The following is a 25,274-nucleotide window of genomic DNA, read 5'->3' on the forward strand; positions in this document are numbered from 1 at the left end:
TGCACCTGTGTGTGTGGGAAGTGTGTAGAGATGCTCCTTTATGTGTGAGAAGTGTGTAGACATGCTCCTGTGTGTGTGAGAAGTGTGTAGAGATGCTCCTGTATGGAGAATTGTGTAGAGATGCTCCTGTATGGAGAAGTGTGTAGAGATGCTCCTGAATGGAGATGTGTGTAGACATGCCCCTGTATGTGTGCGAAGTTTGTAGAGATGCTCCTGTATTAACAAGTGTGTAGACTTGCACCTGTATGTGTGAGAAGTGTGTAGAGATGCTCCTGTATGTGTGAGAAGTGTGTAGAGATGCTCCTGTATGGACAAGTGTGTAGAGATGCTCCTGTATGGAGAAGTGTGTAGTGATGCTCCTTATGGAGAAGTGTGTAGAGTTGCTCCTGTGTGTGTGAGAAGTGTGTAGAGATGCTCCTGTATGAAATGTGTAGAGATGCTCCTGTATGTGTGAGAAGGGTGTAGAGATGCTCCTGTATGTGTGAGAAGTGTGTAGAGATGCTCCTGTATGTAGAAGTGTGTAGACATGCTCCTGTATGTGTGAGAAGTGTGTAGAGATGCTCCTGTGTGTGTGCGAAGTGTGTAGAGATTCTCTTGTATGGAGAAGTGTGTAGAGACACTCCTGTGTGTGTGAGAAGTGTGTAGAGATGCTCCTATATGGAGAAGTGTGTAGAGATGCTCCTGTATGGAGAAGTGTGTAGAGACGTTCCTGTGTGTGTGGGAAGTGTGTAGAGATGCTCCTGTATGGAGAAGAGTGTAGAGATGCTCCTGTATGGAGAAGTATGTAGAGACGCTCCTGTGTGTGGGGGAAGTGTGTAGAGATGCTCCTATATGGAGAAATGTGTAGAGATTCTCTTGTATGGAGAAGTGTGTAGAGACGCTCCTGTGTGTGTGAGAAGTGTGTAGAGATGCTCCTATATGGAGAAGTGTGTAGAGATGCTCCTGTATGGAGAAGTGTGTAGAGACGCTCCTGTGTGTGTGGGAAGTGTGTAGAGATGATCCTATATGGAGAAGTGTGTAGACATGCTCCTGTATGTGTGAGAAGTGTGTAGAGATGCACCTATATGGAGAAGTGTGTAGACATGCTCCTGTATGTGTGAGAAGTGTGTAGACATGCTCCTGTATGTGAGAAGTGTGTAGAGATGTTTATGTACGTGTGAGAAATGTGTAGAGATGCTCCTGTATGGAGTAGTGTGTTGTTGAGATGCTCCTGTATGTGTGAGAATTGTGTAGAGATGTTTCTGTACGTGTGAGAAGTGTGTAGAAATGCTCCTGTATGGAGAAGTGTGTAGAGATGCTCCTGTATGTGTGTGAAGTGTGTAGAGATATTTCTGTACGTGTGAGAAGTGTGGATATGCTCAAGTATAGAGAATTGTGTAGAGATGCTCCTGTATGGAGAAGTGTGTAGAGATGCTCCTGTATGGATAAGTGTGTAGATATGCTCCTGTGTTTGTGAGAAGTGTGTAGAGATGCTCCTGTATAGAGAAGTATGTAGAGATGCCCCTGAGTGTGTGTGAGAAGTGAGTAGAGATGCTCCTGTATAGAGAAGGGTGTAGACATGCTCCTTACGTGTGAGAAGTGTGTAGAGATGCTCCTGTATGGAGAAGTGTGTAGAGATGTCTGTATGTGTGAGAAGTGAGTAGAGATGCGCCTGTATGTGTGGGAAGTGTGTAGAGATTATCCTGTGTGTGTGAGAAGTGTGTAGAGATGCTCCTGTATGAAGTGTGTAGAGATGCTCCTGTATATGTGAGAAGTGTGTAGGGATGCTCCTGTGTGTGTGAGAAGTGTGTAGAGTGTTTCTGTATGGAGAAGTGTGTAGAGATGCACCTGTGTGTGTGAGAAGTGTGTAGAGATGCTCCTATATGGAGAAGTGTGTAGACATGCTCCTGTATGTGTGAGAAGTGTGTAGTGATGCTCCAATATGGAGAAGTGTGTAGACATGCTCCTGTATGGAGACGTGTGTAGACATGCCCCTGTATGTGTGAGAAGTTTGTAGAGATGCTCCTGTATTAACAAGTGTGTAGACTTGCTCCTGTATGTGTGTGAAGTGTGTAGATATGCTCCTGTTTGTGTGAGAAGTGTGTAGAGATGCTCCTGTATGTGTGAGAAATGTGTAGAGATGCTCCTTTATGTGTGAGAAGTGTGTAGGCTTGCTCCTGTATGTGTGAGAAGTTTGTAGAGATGCTCCTGTATGGAGAAGTGTGTAGAGATGCTCCTGTATGGAGAAGTGTGTAGAGATGCTCCTGTGTGTGTTGGAAGTGTGTAGAGATGCTCCTGTATGGAGACATGTGTAGACATGCCCCTGTATGTGTGAGAAGTTTGTAGAGATGCTCCTGTGTGAATAAGTGTGTAGACATACTCCTTTATGTGTGGGAAATGTGTAGAGATGCTCCTTTATGTGTGAGAAGTGTGTAGACATGCTCCTGTGTGTGTGAGAAGTGTGTAGAGATGCTCCTCTATGGAGAAGTGTGTAGAGATGCTCCTGTATGGAGAAGTGTGTAGAGATGCACCTGTGTGTGTGAGAAGTGTGTAGAGATGCTCCTGTATGGAGAAGTGTGTAGAGATGCTCCTGTATGGAGAAGTGTGTAGACATGCCCCTGTATGTGTGAGAAGTTTGTAGAGATGCTCCTGTATGTGTGAGAAGTGTGTAGAGATGCTCCTGTATGGACAAGTGTGTAGACGTTCTCCTGTTTGTGTGAGAAGTGTGTAGAGATGCTCCTGTATGTGTGGGAAATGTGTAGAGATGCTCCTATGTAGAAGTATGTAGACATGTTCCTGTATGGAGAAGTGTGTAAAGATGCTCCTGTGTGTATGAGAAGTGTGTAGAGATGCTCCTGTATGAAGTGTGTAGAGATGCTCCTGTGTGTGAGAAGTGTGTAAACATGCTCCTATGTGTGTGAAAAGTGTGTAGACATGCTCCTGTACATGTGAGAATTGTGTAGAGATGCTCCTGTGTGTGTGAGTAGTCTGTAGAGATGCTCCTGTATATGTGAGATGTGTGTAGAGATGCTCCTGTATGGAGAAGTGTGTAGAAATGCTCCTGTGTGTGTGAAAAGTGTGTAGAGATGCTCCTGTATGAAGTGTGTAGAGATGATCCTGTGTGTGTGAGAAGTGTGTAGAGATGCTCCTGTGTGTGTGAGAAGTGTGTAGAGATGCTCCTGTATGGAGAAGTGTGTAGAGATGCTCCTGTATGAAGTGTGTAGAGATGCTCCTGTGTGTGTGAGAAGTGTGTAGAGATGCTCCTGTATGTGTGAGAAGTGTGTAGACATGCACCTGTGTGTGTGGGAAGTGTGTAGAGATGCTCCTGTAGGTGTGGGAAGTGTGTAGAGATGATCCGGTGTGTGTGAGAAGTGTGTAGAGATGCTCCTGTATGGAGAATTGTGTAGAGATGCTCCTGTATGGAAAAGTGTGTAGAGATGCTCCTGTATATGTGAGATGTGTGTAGAGATGCTCCTGTATGGAGAAGTGTGTAGAAATGTTCCTGTGTGTGTGAAAAGTGTGTAGAGATGCTCCTGTATGAAGTGTGTAGAGATGATCCTGTGTGTGTGAGAAGTGTGTAGAGATGCTCCTGTGTGTGTGAGAAGTGTGTAGAGATGCTCCTGTATGTGTGAGAAGTGTGTAGACATGCACCTGTGTGTGTGGGAAGTGTGTAGAGATGCTCCTTTATGTGTGAGAAGTGTGTAGACATGCTCCTGTGTGTGTGAGAAGTGTGTAGAGATGCTCCTGTATGGAGAATTGTGTAGAGATGCTCCTGTATGGAAAAGTGTGTAGAGATGCTCCTGAATGGAGATGTGTGTAGACATGCCCCTGTATGTGTGCGAAGTTTGTAGAGATGCTCCTGTATTAACAAGTGTGTAGACTTGCACCTGTATGTGTGAGAAGTGTGTAGAGATGCTCCTGTATGTGTGAGAAGTGTGTAGAGATGCTCCTGTATGGACAAGTGTGTAGAGATGCTCCTGTATGGAGAAGTGTGTAGTGATGCTCCTTATGGAGAAGTGTGTAGAGTTGCTCCTGTGTGTGTGAGAAGTGTGTAGAGATGCTCCTGTATGAAATGTGTAGAGATGCTCCTGTATGTGTGAGAAGGGTGTAGAGATGCTCCTGTATGTGTGAGAAGTGTGTAGAGATGCTCCTGTATGTAGAAGTGTGTAGACATGCTCCTGTATGTGTGAGAAGTGTGTAGAGATGCTCCTGTGTGTGTGCGAAGTGTGTAGAGATTCTCTTGTATGGAGAAGTGTGTAGAGACACTCCTGTGTGTGTGAGAAGTGTGTAGAGATGCTCCTATATGGAGAAGTGTGTAGAGATGCTCCTGTATGGAGAAGTGTGTAGAGACGTTCCTGTGTGTGTGGGAAGTGTGTAGAGATGCTCCTGTATGGAGAAGTGTGTAGAGACGTTCCTGTGTGTGTGGGAAGTGTGTAGAGATGCTCCTGTATGGAGAAGAGTGTAGAGATGCTCCTGTATGGAGAAGTATGTAGAGACGCTCCTGTGTGTGGGGGAAGTGTGTAGAGATGCTCCTATATGGAGAAATGTGTAGAGATTCTCTTGTATGGAGAAGTGTGTAGAGACGCTCCTGTGTGTGTGAGAAGTGTGTAGAGATGCTCCTATATGGAGAAGTGTGTAGAGATGCTCCTGTATGGAGAAGTGTGTAGAGACGCTCCTGTGTGTGTGGGAAGTGTGTAGAGATGCTCCTATATGGAGAAATGTGTAGACATGCTCCTGTATGTGTGAGAAGTGTGTAGAGATGCACCTATATGGAGAAGTGTGTAGACATGCTCCTGTATGTGTGAGAAGTGTGTAGACATGCTCCTGTATGTGAGAAGTGTGTAGAGATGTTTATGTACGTGTGAGAAATGTGTAGAGATGCTCCTGTATGGAGTAGTGTGTTGTTGAGATGCTCCTGTATGTGTGAGAATTGTGTAGAGATGTTTCTGTACGTGTGAGAAGTGTGTAGAAATGCTCCTGTATGGAGAAGTGTGTAGAGATGCTCCTGTATGTGTGTGAAGTGTGTAGAGATATTTCTGTACGTGTGAGAAGTGTGGATATGCTCAAGTATAGAGAATTGTGTAGAGATGCTCCTGTATGGAGAAGTGTGTAGAGATGCTCCTGTATGGATAAGTGTGTAGATTTGCTCTAGTGTGTGTGAGAAGTGTGTAGAGATGCTCCTGTATAGAGAAGTATGCAGAGATGCTCCTGTATTGAGAAGTGTGTAGACAAGCTCCTGTATGTTTGAGAAGTGTGTAGAGATGCTCCTGTGTGTGTGGGAAGTGTGTAGAGATGCTCCTGTATGGGGAAGTGTGTAGACATGCTCCTGTATGTGTGATAAGTGTGTAGACATGCTCCTGTATGTGTGCGAAATGTGTGGAGATGCTCCTGTATGTGTGAGAAGTGTGTAGAAATGCTCCTGTATGGAGAAGTGTGTAGAGACGCTCCTTTGTGTGTGGGAAGTGTGTAGAGATGCTCCTTTGTGTGTGAGTATTGTGTAGATATGCTCCTGTATAGAGAATTGTGTAGAGATGCTCCTGTATGGAGAAGTATGTAGATATGCTCCTGTGTTTGTGAGAAGTGTGTAGAGATGCTCCTGTATAGAGAAGTATGTAGAGATGCCCTGAGTGTGTGTGAGAAGTGAGTAGAGATGCTCCTGTATAGAGAAGGGTGTAGACATGCTCCTTACGTGTGAGAAGTGTGTAGAGATGCTCCTGTATGGAGAAGTGTGTAGAGATGTCTGTATGTGTGAGAAGTGAGTAGAGATGCTCCTGTATGTGTGGGAAGTGTGTAGAGATGATCCTGTGTGTGTGAGAAGTGTGTAGAGATGCTCCTGTATGAAGTGTGTAGAGATGCTCCTGTATATGTGAGAAGTGTGTAGGGATGCTCCTGTGTGTGTGAGAAGTGTGTAGAGTGTTTCTGTATGGAGAAGTGTGTAGAGATGCACCTGTGTGTGTGAGAAGTGTGTAGAGATGCTCCTATATGGAGAAGTGTGTAGACATGCTCCTGTATGTGTGAGAAGTGTGTAGTGATGCTCCAATATGGAGAAGTGTGTAGACATGCTCCTGTATGGAGACGTGTGTAGACATGCCCCTGTATGTGTGAGAAGTTTGTAGAGATGCTCCTGTATTAACAAGTGTGTAGACTTGCTCCTGTATGTGTGTGAAGTGTGTAGATATGCTCCTGTATATGTGAGAAGTGTGTAGAGATGCTCCTGTATGGAAAAGTGTGTAGACATGCTCCTATTTGTGTGAGAAGTGTGTAGAGATGCTCCTGTATGTGTGAGAAATGTGTAGAGATGCTCCTTTATGTGTGAGAAGTGTGTAGACTTGCTCCTGTGTGGGTGAGAAGTGTGTAGAGATGCTCCTGTATGGAGAAGTGTGTAGAGATGCTCCTGCATGGAGAAGTGTGTAGAGATGCTCATGTATGGAGAAGTGTGTAGAGATGCTCCTGTATGGAGAAGTGTGTAGAGATGCTCCTGTATGGAGAAGTGTGTAGAGATGCTCCTGTGTGTGTTGGAAGTGTGTAGAGATGCTCCTGTATGGAGACATGTGTAGACATGCCCCTGTATGTGTGAGAAGTTTGTAGAGATGCTCCTGTGTGAATAAGTGTGTAGACATACTCCTTTAAGTGTGGGAAATGTGTAGATATGCTCCTTTATGTGTGACAAGTGTGTAGACATGCTCCTGTGTGTGTGAGAAGTGTGTAGAGATGCTCCTCTATGGAGAAGTGTGTAGAGATGCTCCTGTATGGAGAAGTGTGTAGAGATGCACCTGTGTGTGTGAGAAGTGTGTAGAGATGCTCCTGTATGGAGAAGTGTGTAGAGATGCTCCTGTATGGAGAAGTGTGTAGACATGCCCCTGTATGTGTGAGAAGTTTGTAGAGATGCTCCTGTATGTGTGAGAAGTGTGTAGAGATGCTCCTGTATGGACAAGTGTGTAGACGTGCTCCTGTTTGTGTGAGAAGTGTGTAGAGATGCTCCTGTATGTGTGGGAAATGTGTAGAGATGCTCCTATGGAGAAGTGTGTAGACATGCTCCTGTATGGAGAAGTGTGTAGAGATGCTCCTGTGTGTATGAGAAGTGTGTAGAGATGCTCCTGTATGAAGTGTGTAGAGATGCTCCTGTGTGTGAGAAGTGTGTAAACATGCTCCTATGTGTGTGAAAAGTGTGTAGACATGCTCCTGTACATGTGAGAATTGTGTAGAGATGCTCCTGTGTGTGTGAGTAGTCTGTAGAGATGCTCCTGTATTTGTGAGATGTGTGTAGAGATGCTCCTGTATGGAGAAGTGTGTAGAAATGCTCCTGTGTGTGTGAAAAGTGTGTAGAGATGCTCCTGTATGAAGTGTGTAGAGATGATCCTGTGTGTGTGAGAAGTGTGTAGAGATGCTCCTGTGTGTGTGAGAAGTGTGTAGAGATGCTCCTGTATGGAGAAGTGTGTAGAGATGCTCCTGTATGAAGTGTGTAGAGATGCTCCTGTGTGTGTGAGAAGTGTGTAGAGATGCTCCTGTATGTGTGAGAAGTGTGTAGACATGCACCTGTGTGTGTGGGAAGTGTGTAGAGATGCTCCTTTATGTGTGAGAAGTGTGTAGACATGCTCCTGTGTGTGTGAGAAGTGTGTAGAGATGCTCCTGTATGGAGAATTGTGTAGAGATGCTCCTGTATGGAGAAGTGTGTAGAGATGCTCCTGAATGGAGATGTGTGTAGACATGCCCCTGTATGTGTGCGAAGTTTGTAGAGATGCTCCTGTATTAACAAGTGTGTAGACTTGCACCTGTATGTGTGAGAAGTGTGTAGAGATGCTCCTGTATGTGTGAGAAGTGTGTAGAGATGCTCCTGTATGGACAAGTGTGTAGACATGCTCCTGTTTGTGTGAGAAGTGTGTAGAGATGCTCCTGTATGTGTGGGAAATGTGTAGAGGTGCTCCTTTATGTGTGAGAAGTGTGTAGACTTGCTCCTGTGTGTGTGAGAAGTGTGTAGAGATGCTCCTGTATGGAGAAGTGTGTAGAGATGCTCCTGTGTGTGTGAGATGTGTGTAGAGATGCTCCTGTATGTGTAAGAAGTGTGCAGACATGCTCCTGTGTGGGTGAGAAGTGTGTAGACATGCACCTATGTGTGTGAGAAGTATGTAAAGATGCTCTTTTATGAAGCGTGTAGACATGCTCCTGTATGTGTGAGATTTGTGTCGACATGCTCCTGTTTGTGTGGCAAGTGTGTAGAGATGCTCCTGTATGTGTGAGAAGTATATAGACATGCTCCTGTGTGTGTGAGAAGTGTAGAGATGCTCCTGTATGGAGAAGAGTGTCGAGATGCTCCTGTATGTGTGAGAAGTGAGTAGAGTTTCTCCTTGGCGTGTGAGAAATGTGTAGTCATGCTCCTATATAGAGAATTGTGTAGAGATGCTCCTGTGTGGAGAAGTATGTAGAGATGCTCCTGTGTGTGTGAGAAGTGTGTAGATGCTCCTATATAGAGAAGTGTGTAGACATGGTCCTGTATGTGTGAGAAGTTTGTAGAGATGCTCCTGTAAGGAGAAGTGTGTAGACATGCTCCTGTATGTGTGAGAAGTTTGTAGAGATGCTCCTGTATGTGTGGGAATGTGTAGAGATGATCCTGTGTGTGTGTGAAGTGTGTAGACATGCTCCTTTGTGTGTGAGAAGTGTGTAGACATGCTCCTGTATGGGGACGTGTGTAGAGATGCTCCTGTATGTGTGGGAAGTGTGTAGAGATGCTCCTGTATGTGTGAGAAGTGTGTGGACATGCTCCTTTTTGTGTGTGAGAAGTGTGTAGACATGCTCCTGTATGTGTGAAGTGTGTAGAGATGTTTCTGTATGTATGACAAGTGTGTAGAGATGCTCCTGTATGGGGAAGTGTGTAGACATGCTCCTGTATGTGAGAGACGTGTGTAGACATGATCCTTTGTGTGTGGGAAGTGTGTGGACATGCTCCTTTGTCTGTGAGAAGTGTGTAGACATGCTCCTGTATGTAAGAAGTGTGTAGACATGCTCCTGTATGTGAGAAGTGTGTAGAGATGTTTATGTACGTGTGAGAAGTGGGTAGAGATGCTCCTGTATGTGTGAGAAGTGTGTAGAGATGTTTCTGTACGTGTGAGAAGTGTGTAGAGATGCTCCTGTATGGAGAAGTGTGTAGAGATGCTCCTGTAAGTGTGGGAAGTGTGTAGAGATGTTTCTGTACGTGTGAGAAGTGTGTAAATATGCTCCTGTATAGGGAATTGTGTAGAGATGCTCCTGTATGGAGAAGTGTGTAGAGATGCTCCTGTATGGATAAGTGTGTAGATATGCTCCTGTGTGTGTGAGAAGTGTGTAGAGATGCTCCTGAATAGGGAAGTATGCAGAGATGCTCCTGTATGGAGAAGTGTGTAGACAAGCTCCTGTATGTTTGAGAAGTGTGTAGAGATGCTCCTGTGTGTGTGGGAAGTGTGTAGAGATGCTCCTATATGGAGAAGTGTGTAGACATGCTCCTGTATGTGTGATAAGTGTGTAGACATGCTCTTGTATGTGTGCGAAATGTGTAGAGATGCTCCTGTATGTGTGAGAAGTGTGTAGAGATGCTCCTGTATGGTGAAGTCTGTAGAGATGCTCCTGTATGCAGTGTGTAGACATGTTCCTATATGGAGAAGTGTGTAGAGATGCTCCTGTATGTGTGAGAAGTGTATAGAGAAGCTCCTGTATGGACAAGTGTGTAGAGATGCTCATGTGTGTGTGAGAAGTGTGTAGAGATGCTCCTGTATGAAGTGTGTAGAGATGCTCCTGTGTGTGTGGGAAGTGTGTAGAGATGCTTCTGTGTGTGTGAGAAGTGTGTAGAGATGCTCCTGTATGGAGAAGTGTGTAGACATGCTCCTGTATGTGTGCGAAATGTGTAGAGATGCTCCTGTATGTGTGAGAAGTGTGTAGAAATGCTCCTGTAAGAAGTGTGTAGAGACGCTCCTTTGTGTGTGGGAAGTGTGTAGAGATGCTCCTTTGTGTGGGAGTATTGTGTAGAGATGCTCCTTTATAGAGAATTGTGTAGAGATGCTCCTGTATGGAGAAGTGTGTAGATATGCTCCTGTGTTTGTGAGAAGTGTGTAGAGATGCTCCTGTATAGAGAAGTGTGTAGAGATGCCCCTGTGTGTGTGTGACAAGTGTGTAGAGATGCTCCTGTATAGAGAAGTGTGTAGACATGCTCCTTACGTGTGAGAAGTGTGTAGAGATGCTCCTGTATGGAGAAGTGTGTAGAGATGTCTGTATGTGTGAGAAGTGAGTAAAGATGCTCCTGTATGTGTGGGAAGTGTGTAGAGATGATCCTGTGTGTGTGAGAAGTGTGTAGAGATGCTCCTGTATGAAGTGTGTAGGGATGCTCCTGTGTGTGTGAGAAGTGTGTAGAGAGTTTCTGTATGGAGAAGTGTGTAGAGATGCACCTGTGTGTGTGAGAAGTGTGTAGAGATGCTCCTATATGGAGAAGTGTGTAGACATGCTCCTGTATGTGTGAGAAGTGTGTAGAGATGCTCCTATATGGAGAAGTGTGTAGACATGCTCCTGTATGTGTGGGAAGTGTGTAGAGATGCTCCTTTATGTGTGGGAAGTTGTAGAGATGCTCCTGTATGTGTGGCAAGTGTGTAGAGATGTTTCTGTACGTGTGAGAAGTGTGTAGAGATGCTCCTGTATGGGGAAGTGTGTAGAGATGCTCCTGTATGTGTGAGAAGTGTGTAGAGATGTTTCTGTACGTGTGAGAAGTGTGTAGATATGCTCCTGTATAGAGAATTGTGTAGAGATGCTCCTGTATGGAGAAGTGTGTAGAGATGCTCCTGTATGGATAAGTGTGTAGATATGTTCCTGTGTGTGTGAGAAGTGTGTAGAGATGCTCCTGTATGGAGAAGTGTGTAGAGATGCTCTTGTATGAAATGTGTAGAGATGCTCCTGTGTGTGTGAGAAGTGTGTAGAGATGCTTCTGTATGTGTGAGAAGTGTGTAGACATGCACCTGTGTGTGTGGGAAGTGTGTAGAGATGCTCCTTTATGTGTGAGAAGTGTGTAGACATGCTCCTGTGTGTGTGAGAGGTGTGTAGAGATGCTCCTGTATGGAGGAGTGTGTAGAGATGCTCCTGTATGGAGAAGTGTGTAGAGATGCTCCTGTGTGTGTTGGAAGTGTGTAGAGATGCTCCTGTATGGAGACGTGTGTAGACATGCCCCTGTATGTGTGAGTAGTTTGTAGAGATGCAACTGTGTGAATAAGTGTGTAGACATGCTCCTGTATGTGTGAGAAGTGTGTAGAGATGCTCCTGTATGTGTGAGAAGTGTGTAGAGATGCTCCTGTATGGCCAAGTGTGTAGATATGCTCCTGTATGTGTGAGAAGTGTGTAGAGATGCTCCTGTATGTGTGAGAAGTGTGTAGAGATGCTCCTGTATGGCCACGTGTGTAGACATGCTCCTGTATGTGTGCGAAGTGTGTAGAGATGCTCCTGTATGTGTGGGAAATATGTAGAGATGCACCTTTATGTGTGAGAAGTGTGTAGACATGCTCCTGTGTGTGTGAGAAGTGTGTAGAGATGCTCCTGTATGGAGAAGTGTGTAGAGATGCTCCTGTGTGTGTGAGAAGTGTATAGAGATGCTTCAGTATGTGTGAGAAGTGTGTAGACATGCACCTGTGTGTGTGGGAAGTGTGTAGAGATGCTCCTTTATGTTTGAGAAGTGTGTAGACATGCTCCTGTGTGTGTGAGAGGTGTGTAGAGATGCTCCTGTATGGAGGAGTGTGTAGAGATGCTCCTGTATGGAGAAGTGTGTAGAGATGCTCCTGTGTGTGTTGGAAGTGTGTAGAGATGCTCCTGTATGGAGACGTGTGTAGACATGCCCCTGTATGTGTGAGAAGTTTGTAGAGATGCAACTGTGTGAATAAGTGTGTAGACATGCTCCTGTATGTGTGAGAAGTGTGTAGAGATGCTCCTGTATGTGTGAGAAGTGTGTAGAGATGCTCCTGTATGGCCAAGTGTGTAGATATGCTCCTGTATGTGTGTGAAGTGTGTAGAGATGCTCCTGTATGTGTGAGAAGTGTGTAGAGATGCTCCTGTATGGCCAAGTGTGTAGACATGCTCCTGTATGTGTGGGAAGTGTGTAGAGATGCTCCTGTATGTGTGGGAAATATGTAGAGATGCTCCTTTATGTGTGAGAAGTGTGTAGACATGCTCCTGTGCGTGTGAGAAGTGTGTAGAGATGCTCCTGTATGGAGAAGTGTGTAGAGATGCTCCTGTGTGTGTTGGAAGTGTGTAGAGATGCTCCTGTATGGAGACGTGTGTAGACATGCCCCTGTATGTGTGATAAATTTGTAGAGATGCAACTGTGTGAATAAGTGTGTAGACATGCTCCTGTATGTGTGAGAAGTGTGTAGAGATGCTCCTGTATGTGTGAGAAGTGTGTAGAGACGCTCCTGTATGGACAAGTGTGTACCCATGCTCCTGTATGTGTGGGAAGTGTGTAGAGATGCTCCTGTATGTGTGGGAAATGTGTAGAGATGCTCCTTTATGTGTGAGAAGTGTGTAGACATGCTCCTGTGTGTGTGAGAAGTGTGTAGAGATGCTCGTGTATGGAGAAGTGTGTAGAGATGCTCCTGTATGGAGAAGTGTGTAGAGATGCACCTGTGTGTGTGAGAAGTGTGTAGAGATGCACCTGTATGTGTGAGAAGAGTGTAGACATGCTCCTGTGTGGGTGAGAAGTGTGTAGACATGCTCCTGTGTTTGTGAGAAGTTGTAAAGATGCTCTTGCATGAAGTGTGTAGACATGCTCCTGTATGTGTGAGATGTGTATAGACATGCTCCTGTATGTGTGACAAGTGTGTAGAGATGCTCCTGTATGTGTGAGAAGTATGTAGACATGCTCCTTTGTGTGGGAGAAGTGTGTAGAGATGCTCCTGTATGGAGAAGTATGTAGAGATGCTCCTGTATGGAGAAGTGTGTAGTGATGCTCCTTATGGAGAAGTGTGTAGAGATGCTCCTGTGTATGTGAGAAGTGTGTAGAGATGCTCTTGTATGAAGTGTGTAGAGATGCTCCTGTATGTGTGAGAAGTGTGTAGAGATGCTCCTGTATGTGTGAGAAGTGTGTAGAGATGCCCCTGTATGTAGAAGTGTGTAGACATGGTCCTGTATGTGTGAGAAGTGTGTAGAGTTGCTCCTGTGTGTGTGGGAAGTGTGTAGAGATTCTCTTGTATGGAGAAGTGTGTGGAGACGCTCCTGTATGTGTGAGAAGTGTGTAGAGATACTCCTATATGGAGAAGTGTGTAGAGATGCTCCTGTATGGAGAAGTGTGTAGAGACGCTCCTGTGTGTGTGGGAAGTGTGTAGAGATGCTCCTCTATGGAGAAGTGTGTAGAGATGCTCCTATATGGAGAAGTATGTAGAGACGCTCCTGTGTGTGTGGGAAGTGTGTAGAGATGCTCCTATATGGAGAAGTGTGTAGAGATTCTCTTGTATGGAGAAGTGTGTAGAGACGCTCCTGTGTGTGTGAGAAGTGTGTAGAGATGCTCCTATATGGAGAAGTGTGTAGAGATGCTCCTGTATGGAGAAGTGTGTTGAGACGCTCCTGTGTGTGTGGGAAGTGTGTAGAGATGCTCCTATATGGCGAAGTGTGTAGACATGCTCCTGTATGTGTGAGAAGTGTGTAGAGATGCTCCTATATGGAGAAGTGTGTAGACATGCTCCTGTATGTGTGAGAAGTGTGTAGACATGCTCCTGTATGTGAGAAGTGTGTAGAGATGTTTATGTACGTGTGAGAAGTGTGTAGAGATGCTCCTGTATGGAGTAGTGTGTTGGTGAGATGCTCCTGTATGTGTGAGAATTGTGTAGAGATGTTTCTGTACGTGTGAGAAGTGTGTAGAAATGCTCCTGTATGGAGAAGTGTGTAGAGATGCTCCTGTATGTGTGAGAAGTGTGTAGAGATGTTTCTGTACATGTGAGAAGTGTGTAGATATGCTCCTGTATAGAGAATTGTGTAGAGATGCTCCTGTATACAGAAGTATACAGAGATGCTCCTGTATGGAGAAGTGTGTAGACAAGCTCCTGTATGTTTGAGAAGTGTGTAGACATGCTCCTGTGTGTGTGGGATGTGTGTAGAGATGCTCCTGTATGGAGAAGTGTGTAGACATGCTCCTGTATGTGTGATAAGTGTGTAGACATGCTCCTGTATGTGTGCGAAATGTGTAGAGATGCTCCTGTATGTGTGAGAAGTGTGTAGAAATGCTCCTGTAAGAAGTGTGTAGAGACGCTCCTTTGTGTGTGGGAAGTGTGTAGAGATGCTCCTTTGTGTGGGAGTATTGTGTAGAGATGCTCCTGTATAGAGAATTGTGTAGAGATGCTCCTGTATGGAGAAGTGTGTAGAGATGCTCCTGTGTTTGTGAGAAGTGTGTAGAGATGCTCCTGTATAGAGAAGTATGTAGAGATGCCCCTGTGTGTGTGTGAGAAGTGTGTAGAGATGCTCCTGTATAGAGAAGTGTGTAGACATGCTCCTTACGTGTGAGAAGTGTGTAGAGATGCTCCTGTATGGAGAAGTGTGTAGAGATGTCTGTATGTGTGAGAAGTGAGTAAAGATGCTCCTGTATGTGTGGGAAGTGTGTAGAGATGATCCTGTGTGTGTGAGAAGTGTGTAGAGATGCTCCTGTATGAAGTGTGTAGAGATGCTCCTGTGTGTTTGAGAAGTGTGTCGAGATGCTCCTGTATATGTGAGAAGTGTGTAGGGATGCTCCTGTGTGTGTGAGAAGTGTGTAGAGAGTTTCTGTATGGAGAAGTGTGTAGAGATGCACCTGTGTGTGTGAGAAGTGTGTAGAGATGCTCCTATATGGAGAAGTGTGTAGACATGCTCCTGTATGTGTGAGAAGTGTGTAGAGATGCTCCTATATGGAGAAGTGTGTAGACATGCTCCTGTATGTGTGGGAAGTGTGTAGAGATGCTCCTGTATGTGTGGGAAGTTGTAGAGATGCTCCTGTATGTGTGAGAAGTGTGTAGAGATGTTTCTGTACGTTTGAGAAGTGTGTAGAGATGCTCCTGTATGGAGAAGTGTGTAGAGATGCTCCTGTATGTGTGAGAAGTGTGTAGAGATGTTTTGTACGTGTGAGAAGTGTGTAGATATGCTCCTGTATAGAGAATTGTGTAGAGATGCTCCTGTATGGAGAAGTGTGTAGAGATGCTCCTGTATGGATAAGTGTGTAGATATGTTCCTGTGTGTGTGAGAAGTGTGTAGAGATGCTCCTGTATGGAGATGTGTGTAGAGATGCTCATGTGTGTGTGAGAAGTGTGTAGAGATGCTCCTGTATGAAGTGTGTAGAGATGCTCCTGTGTGTGTGAGAAGTGTGTAGAGATGCTCCTGTATGGAGAAGTGTGTAGAGATGCTCTTGTATGAAGTTTGTAGAGATGCTCCTGTGTGTGTGAGAAGTGTGTAGAGATGCTCCTTTATGTGTGAGAAGTGTGTAGACATGCTCCTGTGTGTTTGAGAGGTGTGTAGAAATGCTCCTGTATGGAGGTGTGTGTAGAGATGCTCCTGTATGGAGAAGTGTGTAGAGATGCTCCTGTGTGTGTTGGAAGTGTGTAGAGATTCTCCTGTATGGAGACGTGTGTAGACATGCCCCTGTATGTTTGAGAAGTTTGTAGAGATGCAACTGTGTGAATAAGTGTGTAGACATGCTCCTGTATGTGTGGGAAGTGTGTAGAGATGCTCCTGTATGTGTGAGAAGTGTGTAGAGATGCTCCTGTATGGACAAGTGTGTAGACATGCTCCTGTATGTGTGAGAAGTGTGTAGAGATGCTCCTGTGTGTGTGGGAAATGTGTAGAGGTGCTCCTTTATGTGTGAGAAGTGTGTAGACATGCTCCTGTGTGTGTGAGAAGTGTGTAGAGATGCTCCTGTATGGAGACGTGTGTAGAGATGCTCCTGTGTGTGTGGGAAGTGTGTAGAGTTGCTTCTGTATGTGTGAGAAGTGTGTAGACATGCACCTGTGTGTGTGGGAAGTGTGTAGAGATGCTCCTTTATGTGTGAGAAGTGTGTAGACATGCTCCTGTGTGTGTGAGAGGTGTGTAGAGATGCTCCTGTATGGGGAAGTGTGTAGAGATGCTCCTGTATGGAGAAGTGTGTAGAGATGCTCCTGTGTGTGTTGGAAGTGTGTAGAGATGCTCCTGTATGGAGACGTGTGTAGACATGCCCCTGTATGTGTGAGAAGTTTGTAGAGATGCAACTGGGTGAATAAGTGTGTAGACATGCTCCTGTATGTGTGAGAAGTGTGTAGAGATGCTCCTGTATGTGGGAGAAGTGTGTAGAGATGCTCCTGTATGGACAAGTGTGTAGACATGCTCCTGTATGTGTGAGAAGTGTGTAGAGATGCTCCTGTATGTGTGGGAAATGTGTAGATATGCTCCTTTATGTGTGAGAAGTGTGTAGACATGCTCCTGTGTGTGTGAGAAGTGTGTAGAGATACTCCTGTATGGAGAAGTGTGTAGAGATGCTCCTGTATGGAGAAGTGTGTAGAGATGCACCTGTGTGTGTGAGAAGTGTGTAGAGATTCTCCTGTATGTGTGAGAAGAGTGTAGACAGCTCCTGTGTGGGTGAGAAGTGTGTAGACATGCTCCTGTGTTTGTGAGAAGTATGTAAAGATGCTCTTGTATGAAGTGTGTAGACATGCTCCTGTATGTGTGGGAAATGTGTAGAGATGCTCCTTTATGTGTGAGAAGTGTGTAGACATGCTCCTGTGTGTGTGAGAAGTGTGTAGAGATGCTCCTGTATGGAGAAGTGTGTAGAGATGCTCCTGTATGTGTGAGAAGTGTGTAGAGATGTTTCTGTACGTGTGAGGAGTGTGTAGAGATGCTCCTGTATGGAGAAGTGTGTAGAGATGCTCCTGTATGCGTGGGAAGTGTGTAGAGATGTTTCTGTACGTGTGAGAAGTGTGTAGATATGCTCCTGTATAGGGAATTGTGTAGAGATACTCCTGTATGGAGAAGTGTGTAGAGATGCTCCTGTATGGATAAGTGTGTAGATATCCTCCTGTGTGTGTGAGAAGTGTGTAGAGATGCTCCTGTATAGGGAAGTATGCAGAGATGCTCCTGTATGGAGAAGTGTGTAGACAAGCTCCTGTATGTTTGAGAATTGTGTAGAGATGCTCCTGTGTGTGTGGGAAGTGTGTAGAGATGTTTCTGTACGTGTGAGAAGTGTGTAGATATGGTCCTGTATAGGGAATTGTGTAGAGATACTCCTGTATGGAGAAGTGTGTAGAGATGCTCCTGTATGGATAAGTGTGTAGATATCCTCCTGTGTGTGTGAGAAGTGTGTAGAGATGCTCCTGTATAGGGAAGTATGCAGAGATGCTCCTGTATGGAGAAGTGTGTAGACAAGCTCCTGTATGTTTGAGAATTGTGTAGAGATGCTCCTGTGTGTGTGGGAAGTGTGTAGAGATGTTTCTGTACGTGAGAGAAGTGTGTAGATATGCTCCTGTATAGGGAATTGTGTAGAGATACTCCTGTATGGAGAAGTGTGTAGAGATGCTCCTGTATGGATAAGTGTGTAGATATGCTCCTGTGTGTGTGAGAAGTGTGTAGAGATGCTCCTGTATAGGGAAGTATGCAGAGATGCTCCTGTATGGAGAAGTGTGTAGACAAGCTCCTGTATGTTTGAGAAGTGTGTAGAGATGCTCCTGTGTGTGTGGGAAGTGTGTAGAGATGCTCCTATATGGAGAAGTGTGTAGACATGCTCCTGTATGTGTGATAAGTGTGTAGACATGCTCTTGTATGTGTGCGAAATGTGTAGACATGCTCCTGTATGTGTGAGAAGTGTGTAGAGATGCTCCTGTATGGTGAAGTCTGTAGAGATGCTCCTGTATGCAGTGTGTAGACATGTTCCTATATGGAGAAGTGTGTAGAGATGCTCCTGTGTGTGTGAGAAGTGTGTAGAGATGCTCCTGTATGTGTGAGAAGTGTATAGAGAAGCTCCTGTATGGAGAAGTGTGTAGAGATGCTCATGTGTGTGTGAGAAGTGTGTAGAGATGCTCCTGTATGAAGTGTGTAGAGATGCTCCTGTGTGTGTGAGAAGTGTGTAGAGATGCTCCTGTGTGTGTGAGAAGTGTGTAGAGATGCTCCTGTATGGAGAAGTGTGTAGAGATGCTCTTGTATGAAATGTGTAGAGATGCTCCTGTGTGTGTGAGAAGTGTGTAGAGATGCTCCTGTATGGAGACGTGTGTAGACATGCCCCTGTATGTGTGAGAAGTTTGTAGAGATGCAACTGGGTGAATAAGTGTGTAGACATGCTCCTGTATGTGTGAGAAGTGTGTAGAGATGCTCCTGTATCTGGGAGAAGTGTGTAGAGATGCTCCTGTATGGACAAGTGTGTAGACATGCTCCTGTATGTGTGAGAAGTGTGTAGAGATGCTCCTGTATGTGTGGGAAATGTGTAGATATGCTCCTTTATGTGTGAGAAGTGTGTAGACATGCTCCTGTGTGTGTGAGAAGTGTGTAGAGATACTCCTGTATGGAGAAGTGTGTAGAGATGCTCCTGTATGGAGAAGTGTGTAGAGATGCACCTGTGTGTGTGAGAAGTGTGTAGAGATGCTCCTGTATGTGTGAGAAGAGTGTAGACAGCTCCTGTGTGGGTGAGAAGTGTGTAGACATGCTCCTGTGTTTGTGAGAAGTATGTAAAGATGCTCTTGTATGAAGTGTGTAGACATGCTCCTGTATGTGTGGGAAATGTGTAGAGATGCTCCTTTATGTGTGAGAAGTGTGTAGACATGCTCCTGTGTGTGTGAGAAGTGTGTAGAGATGCTCCTGTATGGAGAAGTGTGTAGAGATGCTCCTCTATGTGTGAGAAGTGTGTAGAGATGTTTCTGTACGTGTGAGGAGTGTGTAGAGATGCTCCTGTATGGAGAAGTGTGTAGAGATGCTCCTGTATGCGTGGGAAGTGTGTAGAGATGTTTCTGTACGTGTGAGAAGTGTGTAGATATGCTCCTGTATAGGGAATTGTGTAGAGATACTCCTGTATGGAGAAGTGTGTAGAGATGCTCCTGTATGGATAAGTGTGTAGATATCCTCCTGTGTGTGTGAGAAGTGTGTAGAGATGCTCCTGTATAGGGAAGTATGCAGAGATGCTCCTGTATGGAGAAGTGTGTAGACAAGCTCCTGTATGTTTGAGAATTGTGTAGAGATGCTCCTGTGTGTGTGGGAAGTGTGTAGAGATGTTTCTGTACGTGTGAGAAGTGTGTAGATATGGTCCTGTATAGGGAATTGTGTAGAGATACTCCTGTATGGAGAAGTGTGTAGAGATGCTCCTGTATGGATAAGTGTGTAGATATCCTCCTGTGTGTGTGAGAAGTGTGTAGAGATGCTCCTGTATAGGGAAGTATGCAGAGATGCTCCTGTATGGAGAAGTGTGTAGACAAGCTCCTGTATGTTTGAGAATTGTGTAGAGATGCTCCTGTGTGTGTGGGAAGTGTGTAGAGATGTTTCTGTACGTGAGAGAAGTGTGTAGATATGCTCCTGTATAGGGAATTGTGTAGAGATACTCCTGTATGGAGAAGTGTGTAGAGATGCTCCTGTATGGATAAGTGTGTAGATATGCTCCTGTGTGTGTGATGAGTGTGTAGAGATGCTCCTGTATAGGGAAGTATGCAGAGATGCTCCTGTATGGAGAAGTGTGTAGACAAGCCCCTGTATGTTTGAGAAGTGTGTAGAGATGCTCCTGTATGGAGAAGTGTGTAGAGATGCTCCTCTATGTGTGAGAAGTGTGTAGAGATGCTCCTGTGTGTGTGGGAAGTGTGTAGAGATGCTCCTATATGGAGAAGTGTGTAGACATGCTCCTGTATGTGTGATAAGTGTGTAGACATGCTCTTGTATGTGTGCGAAATGTGTAGACATGCTCCTGTATGTGTGAGAAGTGTGTAGAGATGCTCCTGTATGTGTGAGAAGTGTGTAGAGATGCTCCTGTGTGTGTGGGAAGTGTGTAGAGATGCTCCTATATGGAGAAGTGTGTAGACATGCTCCTGTATGTGTGATAAGTGTGTAGACATGCTCTTGTATGTGTGCGAAATGTGTAGACATGCTCCTGTATGTGTGAGAAGTGTGTAGAGATGCTCCTGTATGGTGAAGTCTGTAGAGATGCTCCTGTATGCAGTGTGTAGACATGTTCCTATATGGAGAAGTGTGTAGAGATGCTCCTGTGTGTGAGAGAAGTGTGTAGAGATGCTCCTGTATGTGTGAGAAGTGTATAGAGAAGCTCCTGTATGGAGAAGTGTGTAGAGATGCTCATGTGTGTGTGAGAAGTGTGTAGAGATGCTCCTGTATGAAGTGTGTAGAGATGCTCCTGTGTGTGTGAGAAGTGTGTAGAGATGCTCCTGTGTGTGTGAGAAGTGTGTAGAGATGCTCCTGTATGGAGAAGTGTGTAGAGATGCTCTTGTATGAAATGTGTAGAGATGCTCCTGTGTGTGTGAGAAGTATGTAGAGATGCTTCTGTATGTGTGAGAAGTGTGTAGACATGCGCCTGTGTGTGTGGGAAGTATGTAGAGATGCTCCTTTATGTGTGAGAAGTGTGTAGACATGCTCCTGTGTGTGTGAGAGGTGTGTAGAGATGCTCCTGTATGGAGGAGTGTGTAGAGATGCTCCTGTATGGAGAAGTGTGTAGAGATGCTCCTGTGTGTGTTGGAAGTGTGTCGAGATGCTCCTGTATGGAGACGTGTGTAGACATGCCCCTGTATGTGTGAGAAGTTTGTAGAGATGCAACTGTGTGAATAAGTGTGTAGACATGCTCCTGTATGTGTGAGAAGTGTGTAGAGATGCTCCTGTATGTGTGAGAAGTGTGTAGAGATGCTCCTGTATGGCCAAGTGTGTAGACATGCTCCTGTATGTGTGAGAAGTGTGTAGAGATGCTCCTGTATGTGTGAGAAGTGTGTAGAGATGCTCCTGTATGGCCAAGTGTGTAGACTTGCTCGTGTATGTGTGTGAAGTGTGTAGAGATGCTCCTGTATGTGTGGGAAATATGTAGAGATGCTCCTTTATGTGTGAGAAGTGTGTAGACATGCTCCTGTGTGTGTGAGAAGTGTGTAGAGATGCTCCTGTATGGAGAAGTGTGTAGAGATGCTCCTGTGTGTGTGAGAAGTGTGTAGAGATGCTTCTGTATGTGTGGGAAGTGTGTAGACATGCACCTGTGTGTGTGGGAAGTGTGTAGAGATGCTCCTGTATGGAGAAGTGTGTAGAGATGCTCCTGTGTGTGTTGGAAGTGTGTAGAGATGCTCCTGTATGGAGAAGTGTGTAGAGATGCTCCTGTATGGAGTAGTGTGTAGAGATGCTCCTGTGTGTGTTGGAAGTGTGTAGAGATGCTCCTGTATGGAGACGTGTGTAGACATGCCCCTGTATGTGTGAGAAGTTTGTAGAAATGCAACTGTGTGAATAAGTGTGTAGACATGCTCCTGTATGTGTGAGAAGTGTGTAGAGATGCTCCTGTATGTGTGAGAAGTGTTTAGAGACGCTCCTGTATGACCAAGTGTGTAGACATGCTCCTGTATGTGTGAGAAGTGTGTAGAGATGCTCCAGTATGTGTGAGAAATGTGTAGAGATGCTCCTTTATGTGTGAGAAGTGTGTAGACATGCTCCTGTGTGTGTGAGAAGTGTGTAGAGATGCTCCTGTATGGAGAAGTCTGTAGAGATGCTCCTGTGTGTGTGAGAAGTGTGTAGAGATGCTTCTGTATGTGTGAGAAGTGTGTAGACATGCACCTGTGTGTGTGGGAAGTGTGTAGAGATGCTCCGTTATGTGTGAGAAGTGTGTAGACATGCTCCTGTGTGTGTGAGAGGTGTGTAGAGATGCTCCTGTATGGAGAAGTGTGTAGAGATGCTCCTGTATGGAGAAGTATGTAGAGATGCTCCTGTGTGTGTTGGAAGTGTGTAGAGATGCTCCTGTATGGACGTGTGTAGACATGCCCCTGTATGTGTGAGAAGTTTGTAGAGATGCAACTGTGTGAATAAGTGTTTAGACATGCTCCTGTATGTGTGAGAAATGTGTAGAGATGCTCCTGTATGTGTGAGAAGTGTGTAGAGACGCTCCTGTATGGACAAGTGTGTAGACATGCTCCTGTATGTGTGGGAAGTGTGTAGAGATGCTCCTGTATGTGTGGGAAATGTGTAGAGATGCTCCTTTATGTGTGAGAAGTGTGTAGACATGCTCCTGTGTGTGTGAGAAGTGTGTAGAGATGCTCCTGTATGGAGAATTGTGTAGAGATGCTCCTGTATGGAGAAGTGTGTAGAGATGAACCTGTGTGTGTGAGAAGTGTGTAGAGATGCTCCTGTATGTGTGAGAAGTGTGTAGACATGCTCCTGTGTGGGTGAGAAGTGTGTAGACATGCTCCTGTGTTTGTGAGAAGTATGTAAAGATGCTCTTGTATGAAGTGTGTAGACATGCTCCTGTATGTGTGAGATGTGTATAGACATGCTCCTGTATGTGTGACAAGTGTGTAGAGATGCTCCTGTATGTGTGAGAAGTATGTAGACATGCTCCTTTGTGTGGGAGAAGTGTGTAGAGATGCTCCTGTATGGAGAAGTATGTAGAGATGCTCCTGTATGGAGAAGTGTGTAGTGATACTCCTTATGGAGAAGTGTGTAGAGATGCTCCTGTGTGTGTGAGAAGTGTGTAGAGATGCTCCTGTATGAAGTGTGTAGAGATGCTCCTGTATGTGTGAGAAGTGTGTAGACATGCTCCTGTATGTGTGAGAAGTGTGTAGAGATGCCCCTGTATGTAGAAGTGTGTAGACATGGTCCTGTATGTGTGAGAAGTGTGTAGAGATGCTCCTGTGTGTGTGGGAAGTGTGTAGAGATTCTCTTGTATGGAGAAGTGTGTGGAGACGCTCCTGTGTGTGTGAGAAGTGTGTAGAGATACTCCTATATGGAGAAGTGTGTAGAGATGCTCCTGTAAGGAGAAGTGTGTAGAGACGCTCCTGTGTGTGTGGGAAGTGTGTAGAGATGCTCCTGTATGGAGAAGTGTGTAGAGATGCTCCTGTATGGAGAAGTATGTAGAGACGCTCCTGTGTGTGTGGGAAGTGTGTAGAGATGCTCCTATATGGAGAAGTGTGTAGAGATTCTCTTGTATGGAGAAGTGTGTAGAGACGCTCCTGTGTGTGTGAGAAGTGTGTAGAGATGCTCCTATATGGAGAAGTGTGTAGAGATGCTCCTGTATGGAGAAGTGTGTTGAGACGCTCCTGTGTGTGTGGGAAGTGTGTAGAGATGCTCCTATATGGCGAAGTGTGTAGACATGCTCCTGTATGTGTGAGAATGTGTAGAGATGCTCCTATATGGAGAAGTGTGTAGACATGCTCCTGTATGTGTGAGAAGTGTGTATACATGCTCCTGTATGTGAGAATTTTGTAGAGATGTTTATGTACGTGTGAGAAGTGTGTAGAGATGCTCCTGTATGGAGTAGTGTGTTGTTGAGATGCTCCTGTATGTGTGAGAATTGTGTAGAGATGTTTCTGTACGTGTGAGAAGTGTGTAGAAATGCTCCTGGAAGGAGAAGTGTGTAGAGATGCTCCTGTATGTGTGAGAAGTGTGTAGAGATGTTTCTGTACGTGTGAGAAGTGTGTAGATATGCTCCTGTATAGAGAATTGTGTAGAGATGCTCCTGTATGGAGAAGTGTGTAGAGATGCTCCTGTATGGAGAAGTGTGTAGATATGCTCTAGTGTGTGTGAGAAGTGTGTAGAGATGCTCCTGTATACAGAAGTATACAGAGATGCTCCTGTATGGAGAAGTGTGTAGACATGCTCCTGTATGTGTGATAAGTGTGTAGACATGCTCCTGTATGTGTGCGAAATGTGTAGAGATGCTCCTGTATGTGTGAGAAGTGTGTAGAAATGCTCCTGTAAGAAGTGTGTAGAGACGCTCCTTTGTGTGTGGGAAGTGTGTAGAGATGCTCCTTTGTGTGTGAGTATTGTGTAGAGATGCTCCTGTATAGAGAATTGTGTAGAGATGCTCCTGTATGGAGAAGTGTGTAGATATGCTCCTGTGTTTGTGAGAAGTGTGTAGAGATGCTCCTGTATAGAGAAGTATGTAGAGATGCCCCTGTGTGTGTGTGAGAAGTGTGTAGAGATGCTCCTGTATAGAGAAGTGTGTAGACATGCTCCTTACGTGTGAGAAGTGTGTAGAGATGCTCCTGTATGGAGAAGTGTGTAGAGATGTCTGTATGTGTGAGAAGTGAGTAAAGATGCTCCTGTATGTGTGGGAAGTGTGTAGAGATGATCCTGTGTGTGTGAGAAGTGTGTAGAGATGCTCCTGTATGAAGTGTGTAGAGATGCTCCTGTGTGTTTGAGAAGTGTGTCGAGATGCTCCTGTATATGTGAGAAGTGTGTAGGGATGCTCCTGTGTGTGTGAGAAGTGTGTAGAGAGTTTCTGTATGGAGAAGTGTGTAGAGATGCACCTGTGTGTGTGAGAAGTGTGTAGAGATGCTCCTATATGGAGAAGTGTGTAGACATGCTCCTGTATGTGTGAGAAGTGTGTAGAGATGCTCCTATATGGAGAAGTGTGTAGCCATGCTCCTGTATGTGTGGGAAGTGTGTAGAGATGCTCCTGTATGTGTGGGAAGTTGTAGAGATGCTCCTGTATGTGTGAGAAGTGTGTAGAGATGTTTCTGTACGTGTGTGAAGTGTGTAGAGATGCTCCTGTATGGAGAAGTGTGTCGAGATGCTCCTGTATGTGTGAGAAGTGTGTAGAGATGTTTCTGTACGTGTGAGAAGTGTGTAGATATGCTCCTGTATAGAGAATTGTGTAGAGATGCTCCTGTATGGAGAAGTGTGTAGAGATGCTCCTGTATGGATAAGTGTGTAGATATGTTCCTGTGTGTGTGAGAAGTGTGTAGAGATGCTCCTGTATAGAGAAGTATGCAGAGATGCTCCTGTATGGAGAAGTGTGTAGACATGCTCCTGTATGTGTGATAAGTGTGTAGACATGCTCCTGTATGTGTGCGAAATGTGTAGAGATGCTCCTGTATGTGTGAGAAGTGTGTAGAGATGCTCCTGTATGGAGAAGTCTGTAGAGATGCTCCTGTATGCAGTGTGTAGACATGCTCCTATATGGAGAAGTGTGTAGAGATGCTCCTGTGTGTGTGAGAAGTGTGTAGAGATGCTCCTGTATGTGTGAGAAGTGTATAGAGATGCTCCTGTATGGAGATGTGTGTAGAGATGCTCATGTGTGTGTGAGAAGTGTGTAGAGATGCTCCTGTATGAAGTGTGTAGAGATGCTCCTGTGTGTGTGAGAATTGTGTTGAGATGCTCCTGTGTGTGTGAGAAGTGTGTACAGATGCTCCTGTATGGAGAAGTGT

Source organism: Mesocricetus auratus, unplaced genomic scaffold (assembly GCF_017639785.1).
Source record: "Mesocricetus auratus isolate SY011 unplaced genomic scaffold, BCM_Maur_2.0 Super-Scaffold_100044, whole genome shotgun sequence".
In the NCBI taxonomy this organism is placed as follows: Eukaryota; Metazoa; Chordata; class Mammalia; order Rodentia; family Cricetidae; genus Mesocricetus; species Mesocricetus auratus.